At 45.6% G+C, this 21,783-nt stretch overlaps 1 protein-coding gene across 3 annotated transcripts in view; it reads left to right on the top strand.

Annotated features, from left to right (window-relative positions):
• Window positions 1-16,049: 16,049 nt before the first annotated feature.
• LATS2 (large tumor suppressor kinase 2) overlaps window positions 16,050-21,783 on the top strand; it is a 47,061-nt gene continuing 41,327 nt past the window's right edge. Inside the window, exon 1 of one of the 3 annotated variants that reach the window (XM_033146308.1) lies at window positions 16,050-16,317. The gene's annotated coding sequence lies outside the window, so the exon portion shown is untranslated. Of the gene's footprint in view, window positions 16,318-17,172; window positions 17,259-21,783 lie in introns of those variants that run through there. The other 2 variants (XM_033146306.1, XM_033146307.1) reach the window with 2 other exon arrangements.

Raw genomic sequence — 21,783 nt, 5'->3', positions numbered from 1 at the left:
GTAAATCATTTTACAGAGAATTTTCTTTTATGTGATACTAGCAACTGTTGGTGATCTGGAGTACTTTGTGGGCACTCAAGTATATTTCCATGCTTAGCTGCATAAGGAAGTTGCAGACTCAAGGCATTGCATTAAAAAAACCTGTTTTATAGCTGTTTCTTTCCTAATTAATTGAAGTGTGTGTGTGTGTGTGTGTGTAACATGTTTACACCTGAAAAGTGTTCTTCATCTTCTTGGAAGGTAGTAGACGTCTCCATATTGCTGTGGCAAAAGCTGTTGGCCCAACAGTGTTGGGACTTCTATGGCTCTGCCTGCTGTTTCCCCCAATCCTTTCCTCTGAAGCTCTGTGCCACCTTAAAAGACTAAATAGATTTGTTATGTAGGGCAGTTCTCTTTCTTCTGGCAGGTAACCCTCCCAGAGAAATTTAATCAAGAGACACCAGTTTGTTCTTTCACAACGTTCTTGTAATATATATCTCATTAATGCTGAGGCCTTTAGTGACAATATTTATTTCCTCTAAAAATAGCTCATCGGAAGTATTTTAGGAATCTGTTTGTAATGCAATTAAGGATGTGCTTTGTTCAGAATAAAAAAAGAGGGGGTTGGTTGTTTATAGTAGTAAATGTGTGTTTTAAAAGAGGGGAGTGGAGTAGGGACACAGGAAATTGATTCCTCATACGGCATGAATCACTTACATTCTTGGCAGGCAAGCTCAAGTTTACAAGAATGCTCAGTTTGATCAACTTCCTTCAAAATATTGTAAGCTGAGAGCACAAAAGCGGTTGGACAGAACAGAACAGGAGAAAAAAGATACATGCATGGGTCAGTGTAGAACTAGTGGTCAGGTGAGAGAAGAGCAAAAAAAAAAAAGCTTTTTTGCATTGCAGAAATGGGAGAAGTGAGAGCTGAAAAGTGAGTTCACATTTTGAATGTGTTGCCCATTATGATTCTGCTTAAAGGCATTATTTTGCCCATTACTAAGAGGCAAAACAGGAGTCAGTTCCAGCTGAGCCAATTCCAGACGAGAGTATCTATATTTTTATATACCGTATATCCGTCTTGGTGAACAGTCAGTAACGCAACAAGAAACTGAGTAAATGAGCAAGAAATAAAGCGCAACGGGGCTAAAATACCTACTTCCCATAAACACAGATGGGATCTGAAAACTGCACATGACTAACTCAGAAAGAGCTCATTGGGTTGTGTTGTACAGCTCATTGAAAATACAGTACCAGCTCAGTGTGTGGTGACGGGGGGGGGGGGCAAATTCCATACCACAGATTATTTTTAAAGGTTTTGAAAACAAAACTGCTAGTAAGGCTCTGGTGATGGGAACATCCCATGCCTGGAGTTCTGCTAATGAGACATTCCTGTTGAAAGAAAAAGTTATAGCACGGTGGTAGAAGATCTGCCTTGTGGGCAGAAGGTCCTAAGTTCAATCTGCAGGTATAAATGGAAGAGACTGAAACCCTGGAGAGCTGCTGCCAGACACTGCAAACAGTGCTGAACTATAATAATAATAATAATAATAATAATAATAATAATAATAATAATAATAAATTTATTTATACCCCACCCATCTGGCTTGAGGGACAAATAGGCTGATTCAGTATAAGGCAGCTTCCTACGTTCCTGTGTTTTTTGTTCCAGAAAGGAGGGATTGGATGTTCTGCTGGTTTCCCCCCAGCTCCTTTGCTCCTTGAAAATCTGCTCTGGAAGATTTGGGGACCCTCCAGAGAAACAAGAGAGGCGGGGGGGGGGGAGAGAGATTGGCAAAAAAAATCAGTTGCCTCTGCTGGATCCAAATTCCATCCTTGAATGGGAGCACACAGAGGACTAGTTGGGATTCAAGGCATATTTTTATAGATTTGGTGTCACTCCATGTACTTTTCCATTTCCCCCGTTTCAAAAAAGGATATCATAAAAGCTCTGCATCTCCTTTACATCTGCAGGTGTGGAAGTGGACGTGCTGGACTGTTGTCTTTCCTTGGTTATGGACTGGATGAGAGCCGACAAACTGAAGCTCAGACAGGATAAGATTGAAGCACTCTTGGTGGGTGGTCATGGACTAGAATGGATGGGAGGTGACCTGCTCTTGATGAGGTTACAATCCCACAGGAAGGAGCAGGTATGTAGCTTGGGGGTACTTCTGGATTCATTGCTGTCCTTTGACGCTCAAGTGGCCTTGGTGGTTGGAGTGCCTTGCGCAAGTGGCCCACTACGCTCCTATCTGGCTAGGGATAGCCTAACTTCTGTTGTCTATACTCTGGTAATCTCTAAATTAGATAACTGAAATGTGTTATATCTGGAGCTGCCTTGCGGAATTCAGCAGCATTGGGTGTATTTAAATGAGGAATAAAAAAATTCTAGAATAGAATAACACAGTAATTCTTTCCCGTGTAACTAGGTTGGGAAGGGGTAGAGGAGAAGAGCTTTGCCAGAGCTCTTTGTCCACCATGGAGACCTCCACTTGTGTGAAATCCTTTGGGCATAGATCTACTGCTGGCATTAACTAGTGTTAAGCCCTGAAACTGGGCATTCCGGGGTGGGACAGAATCAGCCCTAGATCTGTTTGATCCATGGAGGCTGGTTCATTAGGGCAAATGGGGCGCTGCCCTACCAGTGTCAAGCTTTTTATCTCTTGCCACCAGAGTGAGGCCTTATGGCCATTCTGAGTTAACTGAGTGACCTGCTTTATTTTAGACAGCCAAAATGGACTTATAATCAGCCAGAAGGGCTGCTGTTGTGTGAGGTGAAAGTATTTACTGTTATTTTAATGCTTGTCTTTCTGCCAGCAAATGCCTTAAGTCACTGACAGCAATGCTTTCTTATGTATGTTTACCCATAAACAAGACCCACTGCGTTCAGTGAGGCATACCTGTACGCCCAGGTAAATGTGCCTAGCATTGCAGCCTGAATGAAGCAACTCTAATATTAAGCTTCCATATAAATCACCCAGAGCACAATTTATTGATACACACAAAAATATTTTAATATTTTAACTATTAAATTTAATTGTTCTCAATAGTTTTTACTGATAATTTTAATTTTTATTGTAAACCACTTTGAGGCTTTATTGCAATCAACAGTATGTAAATTTTGATAATTAATTAAAAGGAGAACTAAGGTGGCAGTTCTGGCTCTTGTCAGGTGGCAGTTCTGGCTCTTGTCAGGAGGGCCCCTACAACTAACAAACCAAGCTAAACTCTGGCACCAGTCATAACTTTGAGCTCAGAAATCTGTCTAATGCAGTAGCTTGCAAACTCCCACACACACCCCAGTCCTATTGAAAATTGCTGAAGGTCTTGGCGGACCACTTAGGGTATTTCTGTCCATTGTAGTGATTGTGATACACTGTGCCATATGCCATACGATTTTAAACTCTATTTTTTGATGCTTTTATTTTTTTCTATACTGTATTTTGTAAAGAAATAGAATTCAAATTGTAATACAGTATAAGAAATAAAAGAAGCCATACAGATACCATTAAAAAGAAGTGTGACTATAGAATGATGGATGTGTCGTCTCCTGTTTTCAACCACAAATCCACAAGTATGCCCTGGACCACCTGAATGAACCTTGTGTACCACAATTTGGGAACCCCTGGTCTAATGCTTTCACGTACCTGTGCATGGGAGAATAAGGATGGTCATGAAATCCTTCCACTGAAAAATATATACCAGTATATCGTCTTTCCACAGCTGTGGTTTTATTTCATCACAAGAGGCATACATGCATAGAACATAGAAGAATTGTGGGAGTTCCTTGCTTTATGGTGACATTTCCGTGGGGAAAGGAAGAACACAATAATAAGATTCACTGACTATGTGTGCATATATTAATTCCTGTAAAATAGTAATTGGAAGTCATGCTTCCATTTTTCCTGAAACTCAGGAGAAAAATAACTATTTTGTTGTAAATATTTGGCTAGAGGGTTTTTGTAACAAACCTTAAATGTTTTCATAGAAATCAGTGAGTGACTAATGCTTGGGAACTGACTGAATTCATTCCAAGACCAAGGGTTATGAAACTGCGCTTTGAGCTAGCTTCCTTTCACATTACCACTCTGTCAAGTAGAGCCCTGACCTTTCAGGACCACCCTCTTCAGGAATGGAGGTCATTCTGCCTGCATCCTGTCTCACGAAGGCACACCCCTCCCCCTCCAAGTGCAGGAGAGTTTTGTGCTGCAGACGGACTGTGACATTCTGCTTCCCTGTACAGTTTCTGCTATGGATTTTTGTTTGCCAGTGAAAGACAATAGTGGTGAAGCGAACATGCAAAAGCAAACACACACAGCAAAAGAAACACAGTAACAGCCTTTCACTTGGAAATGCATCATAAGCTACTGAAATAGATGGCAGAGGAGCTGGAAGTGTAGCATTAATAGACAAGCTGCATCTTCTTTACTTAGATACTGTGTGGTATGATACTAAACTGAGCACTATTTCTGGGGTTCTCTTCATCTCTATCAGTATTTCTCTACTAACTTGTGATGCTTTCCTTAGAGCCAGTTTCTTGTGTTATCCTCTGTTTGGAGGCTAGGCCAGTGGTGCAAAACCTCACGCCAAGGGGTTGAAATGCGACCTTTCAAAACCAAGTCACACCTCTCACTGGCACTGTTTTTCAGCCTCCTTGATTTTTTTCGCCCACCTGGACTGTGTTCTTGAACTCTCAATTATGCTTCTTGCCTGAATGGAGGATAGACAGGCATCTGAGTGTTTGCAAAACCAGCCTATTGTATTTAGGCTGAATACATGGATGAAATTTACATTAGGTGCACCACCCATTTTGTTTATGGCCCCACCCATGCGCCCCCCTTGAACCCCACAGGAGGTTATCCAGAAGGGAAGGTCACCCACTGTGTCTAAACAGTTCCCCACCCCTGCTAGATATATCTGTCAGATTCCATTTTTAACTCCGTACTCCAGTTTAGGAGGCCTTCTGCCTGCCTTGTAAATGGTATAACCAAGGAACCTTCTCCAATTTGGTTTAAACTACTGTACTCTCAGAATCACTATCTGCTCTGAAAATGCACCTTGCCAGCAGGAAACAATCAAAGCATCTCAACTTGTGGTGCTACCTTTAGCACTTCCTTGCTTATCTATCCCCCTGCAATTCAATTCCTTCTCAGACTTACTTCTACAGGAGTAACAAACACGCTTGAACATGTTGCAGGTGGCAGATTTTGGCGGTACCGTTAAAAAACATGAATTGCTGTGTTTATTATAATTATTAACTTTTTACCTCTAGGAAAGGTGGCCACTTGGATTTTTCCCTTCAGGCACAATAATATCTTGTGCCATCTCTTCTTGGAACAACCACACTCACCTGGGTCAATCAGTAACTATGAGTCAGACAAAGCTTTGTTTTCTGTATGCAGATGTGCCTTGCTTGGAGCGCCTTTCTGTTACACAAGGGCTGCTCCTCTGGCCAGAATGCCCTGCCTTGCCAGAGCATAGATAATAAACTGATGCTGAGCTGAAATCCCTGAGTGGCTCCTGTTTCCCAATGCCTGCTCACCCCTTCCCAACAGGTGGGCGGAGTTTGCAGCCCCGGGCGGAGCCATCTGGCCAGGTGGCACCCACCAGGTAACTGTGGGCTTGGCCCACACCCACAAGGCGGGCTAATGGGCTGCTGGTGGGGGTGTGGCCTGGGAATACCTTTAGGGGCTGATCCCCAGCCAAGACTCACTCGTCTTCTCTTCTAGGATCAAAAAGGATCAGCTAAGAAAAGGCGCCACCTTAACCTTGGCCCCTGCAGAATTGGGGGGGGGGGTCCATGCCCGTGGCAAGACACCCGGCAGTTCCTTAAAGGCCCCTTCCTCATCCATGCAGACTCGCGACCCTTAACGTGGTGACAGTTCACGGCAGTTCTTCGGAAGGTCATGGCGGCCTGCAGTGGCAGTCCCCAAGAATATTCCAGTCACTACTTCCATATTGGGGCGGCCCACTTCGGCAGCAGATCAAGGGTGGGACCACGCACGCATCAAAGAGCTTGGTCATTGGCGCTCCGCAGCTTATAAGGGCTACATTCGTCCTAGCATGCTGGCCCTCACTTTCTTGCAGGTATGCCCAGCACAAGTGTTTGGGTTGTGTGGCACAGCATCGTGCACTGGGCTGCTGCCTATTCTACATCGCACGTGTGGAGCTATAATCTCGACATCCACAATAAGGTACGCATTTATTGGATGGGCCAGTGTGGCCTGCGTTGGCTGCCTCTTATGCCCATGATGCTCAGAGCCATGGCCTTGTATGGCCCACCACAAATTCTCGGAGAGAATGACCTTGTGAGTCAAAAAGGGATTAGCGTGACCCTGACTGCGAAGGCGGATATCCATAAACTACATGCTATGCACCCAACAATGACCGTCTGTTGGTCCAAACTTCTGCCCCGCTTGTTTTGGAGAGGGGCCAATAGGCCTTCCCGCGTCAATTACGCGGTTCAAAAAATCAACCGGGCAATGCGAAATACCATGCACTAGATTGTTGGTGTCTCTATCCCCCACCCACGCATCAGAATGGACAATGCTGCTCTCTTTAGGGCTGATGGAGTGCATCTCACTCCCCAAGGTAACAAACTCTAGCTGCACGGTGTGCGCCAAGGTGTGCGCCAAGGCATCAAGAGCTGCCTGGTCAGCAGGGCCAAAGGAAGTTTATTTTCAGGGGCTTGTGCTGTGGAGGGTTGCATTCAATTGTAGGCTCCTCGGCGGCGAGGCCCATGGGCCTCGGGTGGCAGTTTTGGGCCTTGTTAGGTATCCTTTAGTCTATCTTCGAGTGAAAGGGGGTGGCATCTCATGCACCCCCATGCAGCGGTGTTTTTGCAGGGCCTGTTAAAGGGTGTTTGTGGGAGCAGTGGCGTAGGGAGCCGCTTTGCCGCCCGGGGCGGCAAATGCAGGGGCACCCCCCTGGGGGTAGGGCACCGCTCCCTAGCGCATGTCCTGACGTCACAACGCATGTGCCGTATCCCGGGTGCACTGCGCGGACATGCTAGATCACACCCATACTTTAAACTTATTTTATCCTTCATTTTCAAACCTTTTTTCTTCTCCGTTTGGTAAAGAATGGGGAGGGAGGAAATTTTTCTTCAGTTCTCCCTTCCCTCCAAGTGCTGGGTGCGACGAACCTCCACTTCAGACTCTCCCCTCATTACTAAGTGAATTTTTAATCAGGTGTTCTGGGTCAAATTACAATGCACCCCACCTGTCCCTCTGAGGTCCGTCTGTTATTTCACTTCCCTTTTATCTATAATCTGGGAATTTCTTAGTAACAGGAGTTTTCCTGTCCAGCGGCCGTGGCCGGTTATATCCTCTGCTCAGGGCTTCAGGGGTTAAACTCTTCTTTGCCTACAGTTCGGGGTCTCTCCTTATTAGATCCCCTCACTATATCAGTTGGCTAAGCCCTCTTAGCAACTCTGTGGCAATACCAGGGTTTCCGCCCACTAGCCCCTCCTGAGGGAACTCCAAGACACAAACTTTCCCCCTTCAGGCTAGTTTTGTCCCTTCCCTGAGTTCACCTCAAGAGCCTATATAACTTGCTGGACCAAATGAACGACGATATTTTCTGAGCTCAACAATAAGAGGTCTTTATTTCTTACAGAACATAACGGTTTCAGTGATGGTTCATAAGCTTCGTTTCATAACAGTGTAAACTCTTTCTTTCAGCAACATCTACACATCTTCAACGATCCTAACCTACCGGTAACCTAACCTAACCTAAACCTAACCTGGCCCCACACCCTCCTTCTTCCAGTCACCACTCTCCTCACACTAACGACTGCTCCCTCCTTTTAAAGAGTGGAAGGTCCCGCCTCCCAAGGGGTATCTGCCACTCAAACTGGGGTGCCCATTAACTCCTAAAACACTGTGGGTTTCTGAACATCCCCTAACTTAGATCTGATTCATTACACTGGGCAACTGGGAACAGCAGAGAAATACTTGGCCTATAACTGAGAGACAGCCATGTGCTTTGACCTTAATTTTTACTAGGTGAGGGGTGTGAAAGCCCATGCAGGGTGGGTTTTTTGTTCTTTTTCCCTTAAAAATTGGAGGGGGGACTGCCTCCCCTCATTATCCTAGCTTATTCTGGACTTTCACACCTCTACATACTCTATATATTTTTTATAGTCTAGCAACAGATCTTTATTGAGCTGCTTTTAAGACAGGGATTCACACCCTCTCCCTTTCACACTCTACAAGATAAAGCCATTCAAGAGTTTTAATTAGAGAGCAAACACAGGCTGTCGCTTTCCACTGTGTGACGCACATAAAAACCTATTTGCTTGTTCCAGCCTCACGCGTGCAGAACAGAACAGCTATATGAGAGCTGTTACTGCCTTTCTTAAGGCACTAAGGATATAAATGGTCACAACAGCATCAATAAGCGTGTATGTTAAAATTGGGCCTTCCACCCAAATGAACAAGAGAGGGAAAAGCAAGCTCAGTGCAGAGGAAAAAAATAGTTTTTGAAGGTTTAAGACAGGGATGGGGAACCTCAGACCTGGAGGGGGGATGTCGCCCCCCAGACCTCTCTGTCTGGCCCTTGGCATTCTTCCCAGGCCATGCCCACTCACCGGCTGACCTTGCATCTCACCCATCTTGAGTGTTTTTGCTTGGCTGGAATATCCTTGAACACTGATAATGACTCTTGCTTGAAGGGAGGATAGAGGTGTGTGTGTAGAAATTTGCCCACAAGTTAAAGATAAAATTTGCATTCATTGTTCCACACACTTTTCTGTATGGCTCCATCTGCTTTGTGCCCCCCCTCGCCCCAAGGTTGAGGAATGAGGCGCTCCATCTCTGGTTTAAGGGATGAATTTATCAGAGGAGGTAAAAAAAAATAGTTTTGCTCGTTTAACGGAAGTTCTCCTTCTAAGGGTAGGAACTAAGCATTAAAAGGAAAACGGGGGTGCTGTTGGAAAATGGCAGTTTTCCTCCTCTGTAAAGCGTGGTTCAATTTACTTCATGTTTTGATGTCATTACTAAGTGTGTTTCTACCTGCCCTGCATCACTGATTGCCACTGGCAGAATGCTCAGTGTGATGAGGACACAAATTGTATTCTACCTTGCAGTATAATACAGGAGAGAATTTGTCACGGGCCTTCTGTTGTTGTTTTTTTGCATGGTATAACATGCAGAAACAACCCCTTTCCATCACACCATTAAAGTATTCTAACGTTCTCTAAATGCTACACAACTGGCAAGTATGTCTGTAGATTTAGGAGGCCCTCCCCTGTGTCTCTCTAAGTATGTTGACAAAACAGAGAGCCAGAATGGGGAGAATCAGGAACTGTTTGACCCACCCCATGAAAAATCACAAGAGGAAGAGCTGCAGCTGCTATAAACCAATCTATTTGTTTTAGCAAAGTAGAAGGGCATTCACTTTCCATGCAGAAATTCCCAGGTTCAATCCCTGGCATCTTAATTTAAAAGGTGTCATGAAAAGCCTCTGCCAGAGACCCTTTGCCAATCAGAATGAAAAGTACTGTGCTAGATGGATAAATTATCTGACTGGGTAGGAGTGGCTAACCTACCGGTATGACCCTCTAAGTTGTTGGATTCCCATCAGCCCCAACCAGCCCAACCAGGGGTGATGATGACTTGTAGTCCAAAAACATCTGGAGGGTCACACATTCCCCATCCCTGCTGTAATAAAACAGCTTCCCCCTGTTACAGGTAGGTAGCCATGTTGGCCTGCCATAGTCAAAACAAAATAAATAATTTAAAAATTCCTTCCAGTAGTACCTTAGAGACCAACTAAGTTTGCTCTTGGTATGAGCTTTCGTGTGCATGAAGAAGTGTGCTACTGGAAGGAATTTTTTTTTTTATTATTTAGCTTCCCCTTGTTGATTAATACTTGTCATTTGCGCCACAGCTACCTTTGGTTGTTTTGTTTTTGCAAAACTTTTGCCCACGCTAGTGGGCAGAATAAATGGCAACTGGAAGACTCCAGGTCTGTGTTCTCCAACCTGGATTTTATGAGTCATAAGATCCCACTCAGCATCAAATTATAGCACACACAGCAGAGACTGAAAAAGAAAAGGGCTAAAAATGTAAAATAAAGCCAAGACTGCTACAGAGTTTTTCAAAGCAAGTAAATATCCTTGAGAGAAGCTAAAAACTGACTGGTGTGGGAAGGAAGTTCAGAATGGATATACAAAATCCTTGAGCTTCAGAAGACTATAAGCAGCAAACAATAGTAAGATAATGACACCAAAAAATCCATACACATCGGAAGCACTTTAAAATGAAAGCATATGCTAATTGTATAACTCTAGAAACCACTTAATTAGTAGGTATTGTACAAGGGACCAGTCACACCTACACATACCATGTGCAGTAATTACCTTTACTGCAATCCCACATTTACTCCCCGGTGCAGTGTGGATAAGATTACAGCTTACAGTCCTATACACACCAGGGAATCCTATGAATGCTCACCTGAGAGTAGCACACAAAGCCTGTATCAGCACGGACAATGATCAGGGATGGAGGAATCTGTAGTCCAGCAACATCAGGAGGACTACAGGTTCTCCAGCTCTGAGGGACCTCTCAACGGAGAACAGAATGTCCAGGGGACAGTTTTTTTTTAATTAAAAAAAGATTTTCATTGTAATTTAAAATTAACAGGTAAACATCTTTTCCTTTTACATTTACATACACAATCTACTTATTCTTCTATACATATTCATCTACTCTATATAATTGACTTTCCCCTACCTCTTAACTGCTTCATCTTCTCTTTATTTCATTTTCTTTTGTACTGTGTTCTCATATATGTCCAACCTTTTCTTTGTGTAAGATATCTCCTCTGATTGTCTTTTATTTTGTGAAATTTATTCTAGGCACACCCATTTGGATTTGGGAACCATGTTTACACATACAACTTTTAAAACAATCCCATTCTTTTTTCACCTTTAAACTTGAGTGATTTCTTACTGCTTCTGTCATTTTGGCTAATTCAACGTATTCACGCTATTTCTTTTGCCACTCTTCCTTAGTTGGTATCACATTCCCTTTCCAATACTTGGCAATTAATACTCTAGCCATAGTTGTTGCATAAAGAAACACTCTTTTACTTACTCTAGGAATGTTTATTGGGGGGACAGATTAATTTGTTCCAACAAAGTCTGATCTCCAAGTGAAGCCTTCTTAGCTGAGGTGATCATACTCAAGCACTGCCTCTTTCCTGGATAATGTTGATCTTCAAGGGCCATTCTCCTGGCCTGGAACCTTACGATTTCCTCTTCTTCATTATTTATGTCTCTCTTGGCTCATTACCTGTGCTGAGATGGGGCCCCAGGCAAGGAGGCAGTTGGCTGCTTGGGGACCCCATACTCAAGAGCAGAGGCCTCTCCAGATCCATATTTGGGTTACTTGGTAGACACGTTCTGGCTAAAGGCCTTTGACTTGGGTCTAGCCTTTCTATGGCCCTCCTTGCTGCTCATTTTGAACTGGCCACAGTGGGGGTCATCATCACAACCACTTTGTGCAACTGAGTGGAGATCACCATCCTAACTACTTCCTCCAGGCTCATAGAGTAACAGCGCACACTCCATGGGGGTCTCTGCTGGTGGAGGCCAAGTGGGCAGGATTTGCTGCCATTGCAACACTTTGCTGTCCCCTACCCCCTGGAATAGATGTCAGCCTCCCTGCAATGCAGGGGGTTGGACTAGATCGACCCTTAGGGTACCTTCCAACTCTTCAATTCTGTGATCTCGGCTAAATGTGCTAAACTTAGAGATGGCACCAGGGTGGGGAGACTAATGCTGACCCCAGTCTCTGGTGGCGCTAGTCTTTGGAGCGAAAAGTCTGCCTTTCCCACTTGCATCCTCCTGCTTACTTTGCTCCACAGAATCCAGTTGCAGCCATCGGCTCCTATCTGCATAGCACCACCCTGGGTCCAGAGCAGGAGTGGGGAACCTCAAGTCAAATGCAGTCCTCCAGGACTCTCTTCCTGCCCCTCTGCACTCTCCCAGGTCACGTCAACTCTGCAAGCCACAACCCTCACTGTTCCTCCTGCCCCACGCCTTGAGCACTTTTGCTTTGCTGAAATGTGCCCTTGTGTTGCGCTAATGCCTTTTGCATGTCTGGATGGAGGGTGAAGAGCAGTGTGTGGCTGCAGAAACATCCCATTTGCATACCTGGACTGTACAAATGTAAGGACCACAACCACTGCTCCAGACATTTTTGCCTCTGGCAAATGGCCCATGGAAGGTTGCCTTTGAGGGAATGCAGGTTGAAAATAGTTTTCCCCCCCCTCGCCAGAACGCATGCCAGAACGCCGGGAGCACAGCGAGGTAACATTTTTGCAGCCTTCCTCACGGTACATTTCCGAAGCGGCCTTTGCTAGTAAACAAATGCCAATCCTCGATCTATTCAGAGGTCATTCTGAAAATCTCACATTCTTTCCCCGAACAACAGGATTAGACAACAATGGCGAAATACCTGTGAGCTGATTTATAGTTAGCATTCCCAGAATTCTTGTTGTGCCTGGAGGAGTGCCTGTGCACCTTCTCATTGGTTTTATAGTTAGCATTTTTGGTCTCTCTCTCACACAGCCCAGTCTTGGGCTTTTGTTTTCTGCAGAGGTTTTCATGATGGGTGAACCTTTGGGCTCAAGGTCCAGGACCTTGCAACCCAAGGGACACCCCCCACACAAAAAGACCACCTGGAGAGCAGCAGGCAAACAAGCTTGATATCAGCACCTAGGCTGAAATAATTTTAACCCCTCTGGTCATGATGAAGCTATGGTTCAAGTTAGTGTTTAAAACTGCACATATTCAGAGTGTTGTAGAATAGTGGTGCTGTCCTGTGCTGCTGGTGAATCTGATGAGCGAAGCAGCGATAACTCAGAGATGCACATGCAAGTAAAGGCATCACTGGTCTCTGGGGACAGCCTCCACAGGTGGGTATTTTGGCCTCTTTCATTATTTGCAGTGCAATCCTATCTACGCCTATTCAGAAGACACAATAAGTTCAATGGCGCTTACTCTCAGGTTAAGTGTGTATTGACTGCAGCCTTAATGAATGCGCTTGTCCCATGGCACAGCCACAGTTAGGAATTACTGCTCTCTAACCCCTTGCACTATAACATGTCTGCTGTTTTATTTTGCGGGAGGAGTGTCTGGAGTCTGAAAAACACTGGTGTAAATCAACTGGAGTACAAAAAATTAATCGCTGTATGGTGTTAAAAAATAAATTCTACACGATACTTAACTGCACTGTGTGGTGCATGTCTGCTCAAAAGTTAAGCTCCACTGTGTGCATCCTAACAGTGTTTACTCAAAAGTAAGCCTCACTGAGTTCTATTTAACTCTTACAAGAATCCTGTGTGGTAGGTTAGGCTTCATGGCAGATGGAGATCTGAACCCGAGTCTCCCTGGTCCTACTCCAGGACAGTATAGCACACAAGCTTACATCAGAAATATACTGTATTTTGTTACCAGAGATATTTTCAGTTCATGTATGTACTACTATTTTTAGGTGCCCTTTGTAAGCCAAAGAAAACACCACTGAGCAATATTCATATTTAAGCAAGCACATTGCCATGCTTTGTGGGTTAATTGCTGCAATAATTTGAAAAATGAAGATGTGCAGCATTGCTTAAATTGCAGGTATTTGATCATTACAAAATGAACTGCTTCACCCCACCACATTCTTTCAGCCCTGGAATTTTCTGAGAACCTAATGGTTTTCTTGCTCTCTTCCAAGATGAGGTTTCCTTTCAACTCCTCGATAAATTATTTTCATTGACACCACTTAGAAGTTTAAAATGAATACTTATATAACTGGCAGCACAGTTGAAATACCAAACATATTCTGTTTGTGGAGTCACTTTTTTATGGAACATGGCAGTTTGGAATATTTATCTTATAAATATTAGGGTTGTAGGGTTGTATCCAACAACATCAAACCCAGAATAGGTCCACTGAAATCAACAAACTTAAGCTCTACTCTGGGTATGACTTTGTTGTATTTACACACAGAGAGGGACTGTAATACAATCCGGCAATCTATGGGCAAGCTCCACTCTATGTATGTCTTAATTCAGTGATGGGGAACTGTTTCCCTCCAGCTGTTGGATTCCAGCTCCCATCAGCTCCAGTCAGCAAACCAATGATCAAGGATGATGGGGGTTGTAGTCCAGCAACATCAGGAAAGCCACAAGTTTCCAACCTGTTCAAAGTAAATAAAAATCAATCCATCATTTTATTTCCATACCACCTTTCCAAAGTTAAAACCATGCCCAAGGTGGTTTACAACATGTAAAAAATTATGTAGCTGCAAACATAACAAAAGTAGTATTAAACAATAAACAAAATATCAAAGTAAACAACCGAATTGAGCAATTTCCACATAAATCATAATTTTCCAAGAGGGAAAGGGCCTGCAAGGCAAGAAGCGAGTCCTTCTGGACTCAGCCAAGATGGTCATGAACAGGGGATTGGGCTGGAAACTCTGATGTTACTACTTGCTTTGTACTGAGTTAAGCCATTGATCCATCTGGGCATGCCCACCAGCCAAGTCTACTAGCAGGTTGCAAAAGTCCCCAGGCTCAACCAGAAGCTCCAAGTATTTATTTATTTATTGCATTTATATACCACTGTTCTCTCCAAGGAGCTCAAGGTGACATACATGGTTCTCCACCTACTCATTTAATCCCAACAACACAGTGAGGTAGGTTAGGCTGAGAGGCAGTGACTGGCCCAAGGTCACCTAGTCAGCATCACTGAGTGAGGATTCAAACCCTGGTCTCCCAGGTGCTAGTGCAACCCTCTAACTACTATACCACACTGGATCTCTTGGGAAAGAGCCCTTTCTGAACCCCTTGAAAGCCACTGCTAAAAAAATGGTACTGAGCTGTACTATGACCATTGGTCTGACCCAGAATAAGGCAGCTTCCTCCTTTCCTGGAATTGCAACCTTAATAATTTTACTGGTAAGCAAAATTAATGTTTCTGAAAATTTTTGATGATACCAATGTAACTATATACTGTACTGTCAAAAGAATTGGTCTTAAATATGAATAGTCATTGCAATTCAATGGAAAACAGTCCCAAATCTTACACTGGATGCTTGGTAGCCTACTGCTCACTCTGGAATATAGCTATAATGGAGAAAATAATTTGAGATTTCGGCAAGGACCAGAAACTCCAGCCACTTTTTATACGATTTGGCATTCCTTTGGGGATATATAGCCTACAGCGGAACCATCATTTTCAAGACAACTCTCCTCACCTCTCCTCAGTGTGGTGTAGTGGTTAAGAGCGGTAGACTCGTAATCTGGGGAACCGGGTTCGTGTCTCCGCTCCTCCACATGCCAGCTGCTGGGTGACCTTGGGCTAGTCACACTTCTTTGAAGTCTCTCAGCCCCACTCACCTCACAGAGTGTTTGTTGTGGGGGAGGAAGGGAAAGGAGAATGTGAGCCACTTTGAGACTCCTTCAGGTAGTGAAAAGTGGGATATCAAATCCAAACTCTTCTTCTTCTCACAAGCCTGGCAAATCTGGAACAATAGTTGATGATCTGATAAGGTTGTTGGCCTTTACTTGGACTTTGATAGTTTAACTCACGTGCAACTACTGATTCTATGCGCCTAGTCTACAGTGTTGTTTTTAATCTTTTAATTTTCATGTTGTTATAACTATCCTGTTTCTTTCCGTTGGGCAAACGAGTCCTGCATTGCAGCGGGATCGCGGTCCCTTCCTGCTCTACATTTCTATATTCATCATTATAAAATGGAGTAATTTTTATTAAAAAAAAAACTTTGCAAAATAATAACAACGATTATCATTACCATTATTATCCCCGTAACAAACGGCTTAAAAACTATTCGTGGCCCAGGCCGAACTGCAACAGGTCCCAAGCCGCTTCTTTAACGCGCTATTTATCAGCGGAGACGGGGTCGCGCGGACAAGAGCGCGGCAGCCGAGACGCGGAATGTCCATCGGGGCCCCGCCCATCCCGCGCTTGACGAGCAGGGCGCTGCGGCCCCGCCCCTTTTCTTTCCCCGCTGGAATGCTGAAGGGGAGGGAGGCGGAATGACGCCGGAGCCCGGGTCACGTGGCACGAGTGGAATGCTAACAATGTAGCGAATGTCCCAACTGTGCCCGGCCGCCGCCGCATTCGGAGCCCGAAAGGGGGAAAGGGAAGAATGGAGACGGAGCGGGAGGCTGGGGGCGGCGGCAGCAGTCGAGGTAGCGGCAGGAGGCAGCGAAGAGGAGTTACGGCGGCGGTGGCGGCCCCCTGATTCTCCCGCGGGCACCGAGAAAGGGAGGAGGCTGCGTGCGGGGAACCCCCTTCCCCGCTTGACCAAGACGGTAAGGGGGTTGTTGGAGGGGTGGGACAAGAGGGCTTCCCCTGGTGGAGCAGGCTGAGCCCTTCCACCTGCCCCTCCCTCCCCGCTCGTCGTTACTTCGCAGCTTTCGGGCTCCTTTTCTTATTTCTTTACAGGGGATTTTTTGCGGAACAGTTGCGCAGGGATTTTAGAGGGGGCGGCTTTTCTCGGGGAATCCTGAAGTTGCGCTTTAAAAGAAAAAAAAAAAAAGGCATACACGCGACGCGATTTATTATTCCGGGAAGGGAAAGAGGACGGAAGGGAGCTGGGCAATCGGCGGAGGAGAGCGGCTCTTCTTGGAAGGAGAGCGGGGGAGTTCCTCAGAGGGAGCGGCGGAGGGCAGCTGCTTTTGCCAAGAAGCGGAAAGTGGCCGCCTACACGACGGCGTGTGCTTAAGGACACGGGCCGTGCGGAGGGGGAGGAGGGCTTGGCAAGCCAGCAAAGCCAGGGCTGGGCGAATATGCGGTTGTAAGGAGGGAGCCCTGTGGGGCCAGACCTCGGGGGCTCGAAGGAGGAAGGCGACACGCGAAAGCATCTTCGTGTTTGCAAGGCTGGTCGGGACCAAATTCCCGCACTGGATGGTGGGTGCCGACAGCCCCAGAGTTGGCCGGGGTGGAGAAAGTGGTATCTGTGGCAACAGGATTTGCTGGCAAGCCGAGGGAGGGTTGGGATTCTGGCCCGCCGCTTCCCTTTTGCTAAGTGGAGCGCTAGTTGCTGACCAGGGGGCCTTGTCGGCTAAAACTTGCGTTTTTAGAGGGCGTTGCGCAGCATTCAGAAGCGGAAGAGCGAGCCTCTTCTGGATTACTTGACGTGCCGTTGGATCTGGATTTAGGGGCTGAAATGGCCGTGGTGTCGACCGCTGGTGGAGCAGTTGCCCCGTAAGCGTTTCCACACGGTCCCCTATGAGAGCGTTTACACGCCCAGGTAAGCCCATTCGCGTGTGCAGCGTTAGCTCGTCCAGGGAGAGGTGGCTCGGGGCGGGCAGTTGAGCCGACGGCGGCGTGTTAATTTCTACACGCGAATGGGGCTTCTTCCGTGCTAAAGGGACGGTCGGGAGAGATGCGGAACAAGATGGGCAATATTTTAACCCGTGGCAAGTCTTAAGGTGTAAAAGTCAGCCTTTACGCAGCCCCACGGGGAGGGGAGTCTGCGCGTCCACGCCTTAAAAAAATAAAAATAAATCAAATGTGGGATTTTGTTGTGTCCTTTAGGTTCAGAACAGGGCAATTTCTAATTGCGAGTCCGGGTTTCATTTTTATTATTTCGGATTAAGCCATGCGGCGCGCAAGAGCGTGGTTATTTTATTATTTTTTTGAGGATGTGGCATGGAAGGGATAAGAGACGGGGCTTTCCTGACCGGTCCTGTGCGCGATTCCTTCGAAGTTCCGCGGGGCTTGGCGCTCCAGAACCCAGTGGAGTGCTCGGGATTGCAACCTCCCGGCTTCTGGAGGCAGGAGCGGCCGAGCGACCTTCGCCTCTTCCTCTTGTCCAGCGCCGCACCTCCCGTGGGCTGTCGAAGCGGGGAGGAAAGGGGGGGAGGATTGCGCTTCCACTTAAAGCCTTTTCAGAGAGGCCTTTGCACGGGCGCGGGGTGGGAGTCGCCGTGAGCCTGTGTGCGCCCGGCCGCTGTTGCGCTCGCCCTCTGCTACAGCGCGGCGCTCCCTCTGTTTTCGCTCGAGGCCTCTCGCGGCTCCCTGGCCGGAAGAAACTAGCAAACTTTCTTCCCAGCCTTTGGAAGTCGGACGGCGCTGCGCGGAGGGGAGTGGCGCTTTGGCTGCTTGTTCGAGCCCCCTTTCTGCAGCTCCGTTCTGGGCTGGGGGAAATCTTGGAGCGGTTGCCTCCGCCGCCCAACCCTTATGCCCGGGCCTCGCCTTCCCGGCTTCTCCTCACCCGCTTCGGAGTAGATATTGGTGACCGTGTGACAGCTGAGCCCAGCCTCAGGACCTTCCTTCCTTTCCCAACCCCGGCCCCTCTGGAGAAGCGCCCTGCAGCCTCTTCTCAGTGTGGGCTTGAGGGGCGCAACTGGGGCTGAAGTTTGAAGCGGAAAAAAGGCTGGGGCTTGCTTTCAGCGCCAAAGCAGATCTCCAGTGTTTTCATTGCTCCTGGGCAATAACAGGAGAATCTTGTGCTGTGCGTGGTTTGGGGGAAAGTGGATAGGCATGTTTTTCTTTAGGGCGGGCCCACCAGGTGAGGCAGTCGCCTCTGGTGGCATGGTCTACAGGGGAAGCACATTACAATGTCCATCTGTCTGTCCCCTCCTTTTGCTGATGTAGATCTTGCCTCACCCCTTCCTGGGTGGAGAGAGGGCCCTTTGTCATTTTGGGGGTCTGCCAGGTGCCAAAATATCTTCTTTTTTCTACCTCGTATTAGAACTCCCCACCCCCACTCCAGCTGAAGGGTGTGTGTGTGGGGGGGGGGAATTCAGGATAGCCCCAAGGAAGCAGTTCCTCACACAGCATATAACTGAGACGTAGAAAATGCTATAACCAGATGTATTGATGGCCACCAATTCGGATGACTTTAGAAGGGGATGAGGCATATTCATGTTCTATAAGGCAGTGTTTTTCAACCTTTTTTGGGCAAGGGCACACTTGTTTTATGAAAAAAATCACGAGGCACACCACCATTAGAAAATGTTAAAAAATTTAACTCTGTGCCTATATTGACTATATATAAAGTAATTCTCTTGAATAGGAATCAAATAAACACAATTTTTCCCACGGCACACCAGGCAACATCTCGCGGCACACTAGTGTGCCGCGGAACAGTGGTTGAAAAACACTGCTATAAGGCTCTTGGTGGCTACTAGTCATAGTGACTGTGGATGCTTCCAAATACCAATTGCTAGAGGTCATAAGCAAGATTGCTGTTGTGCTTCTGTCCTGCTTGTGAGTTCCTATGGACAACTAGTTGGGTATTGGGAGAGCAAAATGTAGGGCTAGATAGGCCTTTGGTCTGATCCAGCGGTGCTCTTCTTACATTCTTAGAACATTTTCACAAATGACATTTCATTGCTGCAATTTCTACTGCAGTAATCTAGATGTAAATACGATATTGCTGTGAGAAATTTGGTTTTAAAATCGACAGCCTTTTATTTTCCATCCCACATTAATTAGCATGGGAGAGGACCAGAGAAAGAGGTTCCTTTGCAGATTTTTGAGAGTGAGACATCAGTATGTGCTAGAAGTTGAAGGGGAACAACCTAGCTTCATCAGGTCAGGTGACTAGCCACGGAGACATGGGTGGTAGGAAGCAGTTGATGGCTTGGGTCTATTTCTTTTTGGTAGATGCATTTTCAGACAATCATTTTCTTTCCTTATATTTTTCACCACCACTTTTCCTCCCAAGTTAATAAGGATGTTAGTAGTTTCAGAGGACTCTTAAAATTCTTATAGATAGAGCACTCTGGGAGTTCTCACTTGAAACAGACAAGCAAAATGCTGCTGATAACATTTTCATCTCTTGTGAAGGCTCTCCAGGAAAGCTCAATCCATGATAACTTATCTTAGGCAGAATGCATAAAGAAAGCTAATTCTTCTGCAGTTTCAGTTGTTCTTTATGCAGATTTCTGTGTAACGAAAGTTACACAATTAGCAATTTGTCCAGCAAAAAAATAAAATAAAATTGCTGTTTTGCAGAATTGTAGCAATTGTTATTATGTGGGATATTAAGCAGTGCTGAATTGTTCTTTAAAAAAGAGAGATTCATTCTGCTCTGTGAAGTTCTTTAATAAAGCAACTTTTGACAGCTGCAATTTGTATAGGCATTCCTATACTGCAGGTTTATTTGTGTTTGCAGTGTTGTGTTGCATAGCTTGGGTGCATATATTGCTGGTATATCCAGGGTTTCCATGTTAAGAGCATATGCTGCATCTGTGGGCAGATGATTCCTGGGCCAAATGGGATGTCTTTAGGGACATGTGGGAATGGCTCTCAGCCCATGATTCTGCATTTGTTTGTACATATTGAGGTCACGCTGGGACAACTGGGCTCTTGCTTTTCTCTTTTTCATCTGAGCTCTCACGAGAATTGTGTAATCTGCTTCTTATTCCACATGTCTATCATACTAGTGACTATAGCATAGGAGCAATTGGTGTCATGAGTAACTCGTCTGGCAAAACATTGCTATGTTGCACAATTGAAAGGCATATTGATGGAGATGGGGATTGAGGGTGTTGAAAAAGACCAACTACGTGGAAATGAAGTCACTGGGGTATGTATGTGCCTCACCTTTTTAAACCAGGGAAGTGGATCAGACAGGTAACAAAAGACCAGCAGTCTCTTCCTATTCTGCATAACCTGAACAATGGAATCTGTCTGTGCTGTGTCCTAGTCATCATCTGTACATTCACCACAGACAAGCAAACCTCCCTTTATATACAGCGTGTTTCAGTTTTGCGTTGGACCGGAAACTGTAGGATTCCCCTTGCAGACAGTCCTTACTGAACCCTTTATCCTTTCTGGGGATGGGCTTCTATTGCTCACCAACCCATGCTTCATTCCCAAGCATGGTAGACTGAATTCCCCACCTATCACTGCCTATCTTCTCTATAGCACTATTTGGTTGGCTTTCTGTTTGCTGTACACTGATGGTGTAATAATAATAATAATAATAATAATAATACTGTAGCATCAGGCAGTACTTCTCTTGTCCCTTTTATCACCTCTGTGGTTCTTGAGCAGCAGATGCTAGTACAAAAAAAGTGGTAGGACTTTTCTATGGTTCACCAGACAACCATCGCTGGTGCGTGTGTGTGATAGAACCATATAGACAGAATTCTTTGATAAGTGCTTTTGATAACTCCACATCACAGAAATCTAGTGATAATTTTACAGTACGTCCACTGAGTTGTAAGAAGCAGAACAGTGCTAGTCTTTTTTTTAATTGCCATCGTAAAACATTATCCACAGTGTTTAATTCCACACCCCAAGTGAGAAGGTCATGTGCCTGGATTTACCTCTTTGTTCCCCAACATTAATCTGCTGCAAATAAGTTATTAAAGCTTGGAGACACCCACATTATATTGGAGCCCATTTGTGTGTCAAGGACAATGCACGCAATTTGATGTGTAATTTGAGGGAGAGTCACTGCCCTGAAGAGCTTAACGTCTAGACTAATAAGATTGACAGATAGCTCATATATGCTCAAGTAAAAGTGCACAGAGCACCAGAATAATCTGTTCATATTCTCCAGTGCTTGAAATCCCTGCAGCTATTGGCAGAGGAAGGGGGACTTTCCCCTTTGTCTCATCTCACTGCTGGGGAATCTGGAATCATAGTTGGACAAAATATGCCTCCTCTCCCAAGCAGAGCCATATTTTACTCCCACTCTCAGAGGTCTTGGATGGAAGAAAAATTACTTAATCCTGTTTTGCACACTCCTTTTAGAAACTTGGGTTATGGTATTTCTGAGGTGCCTGAGAAATTTGGCTGCAGGAAAATCTGACTTT

Source organism: Lacerta agilis, chromosome 4, assembly GCF_009819535.1.
Source record: "Lacerta agilis isolate rLacAgi1 chromosome 4, rLacAgi1.pri, whole genome shotgun sequence".
Lineage (NCBI taxonomy): Eukaryota > Metazoa > Chordata > Lepidosauria > Squamata > Lacertidae > Lacerta > Lacerta agilis.
The sequence above is the reverse complement of the archived record's forward strand: the minus strand, read 5'-3'. Positions and strand labels throughout refer to the sequence as shown.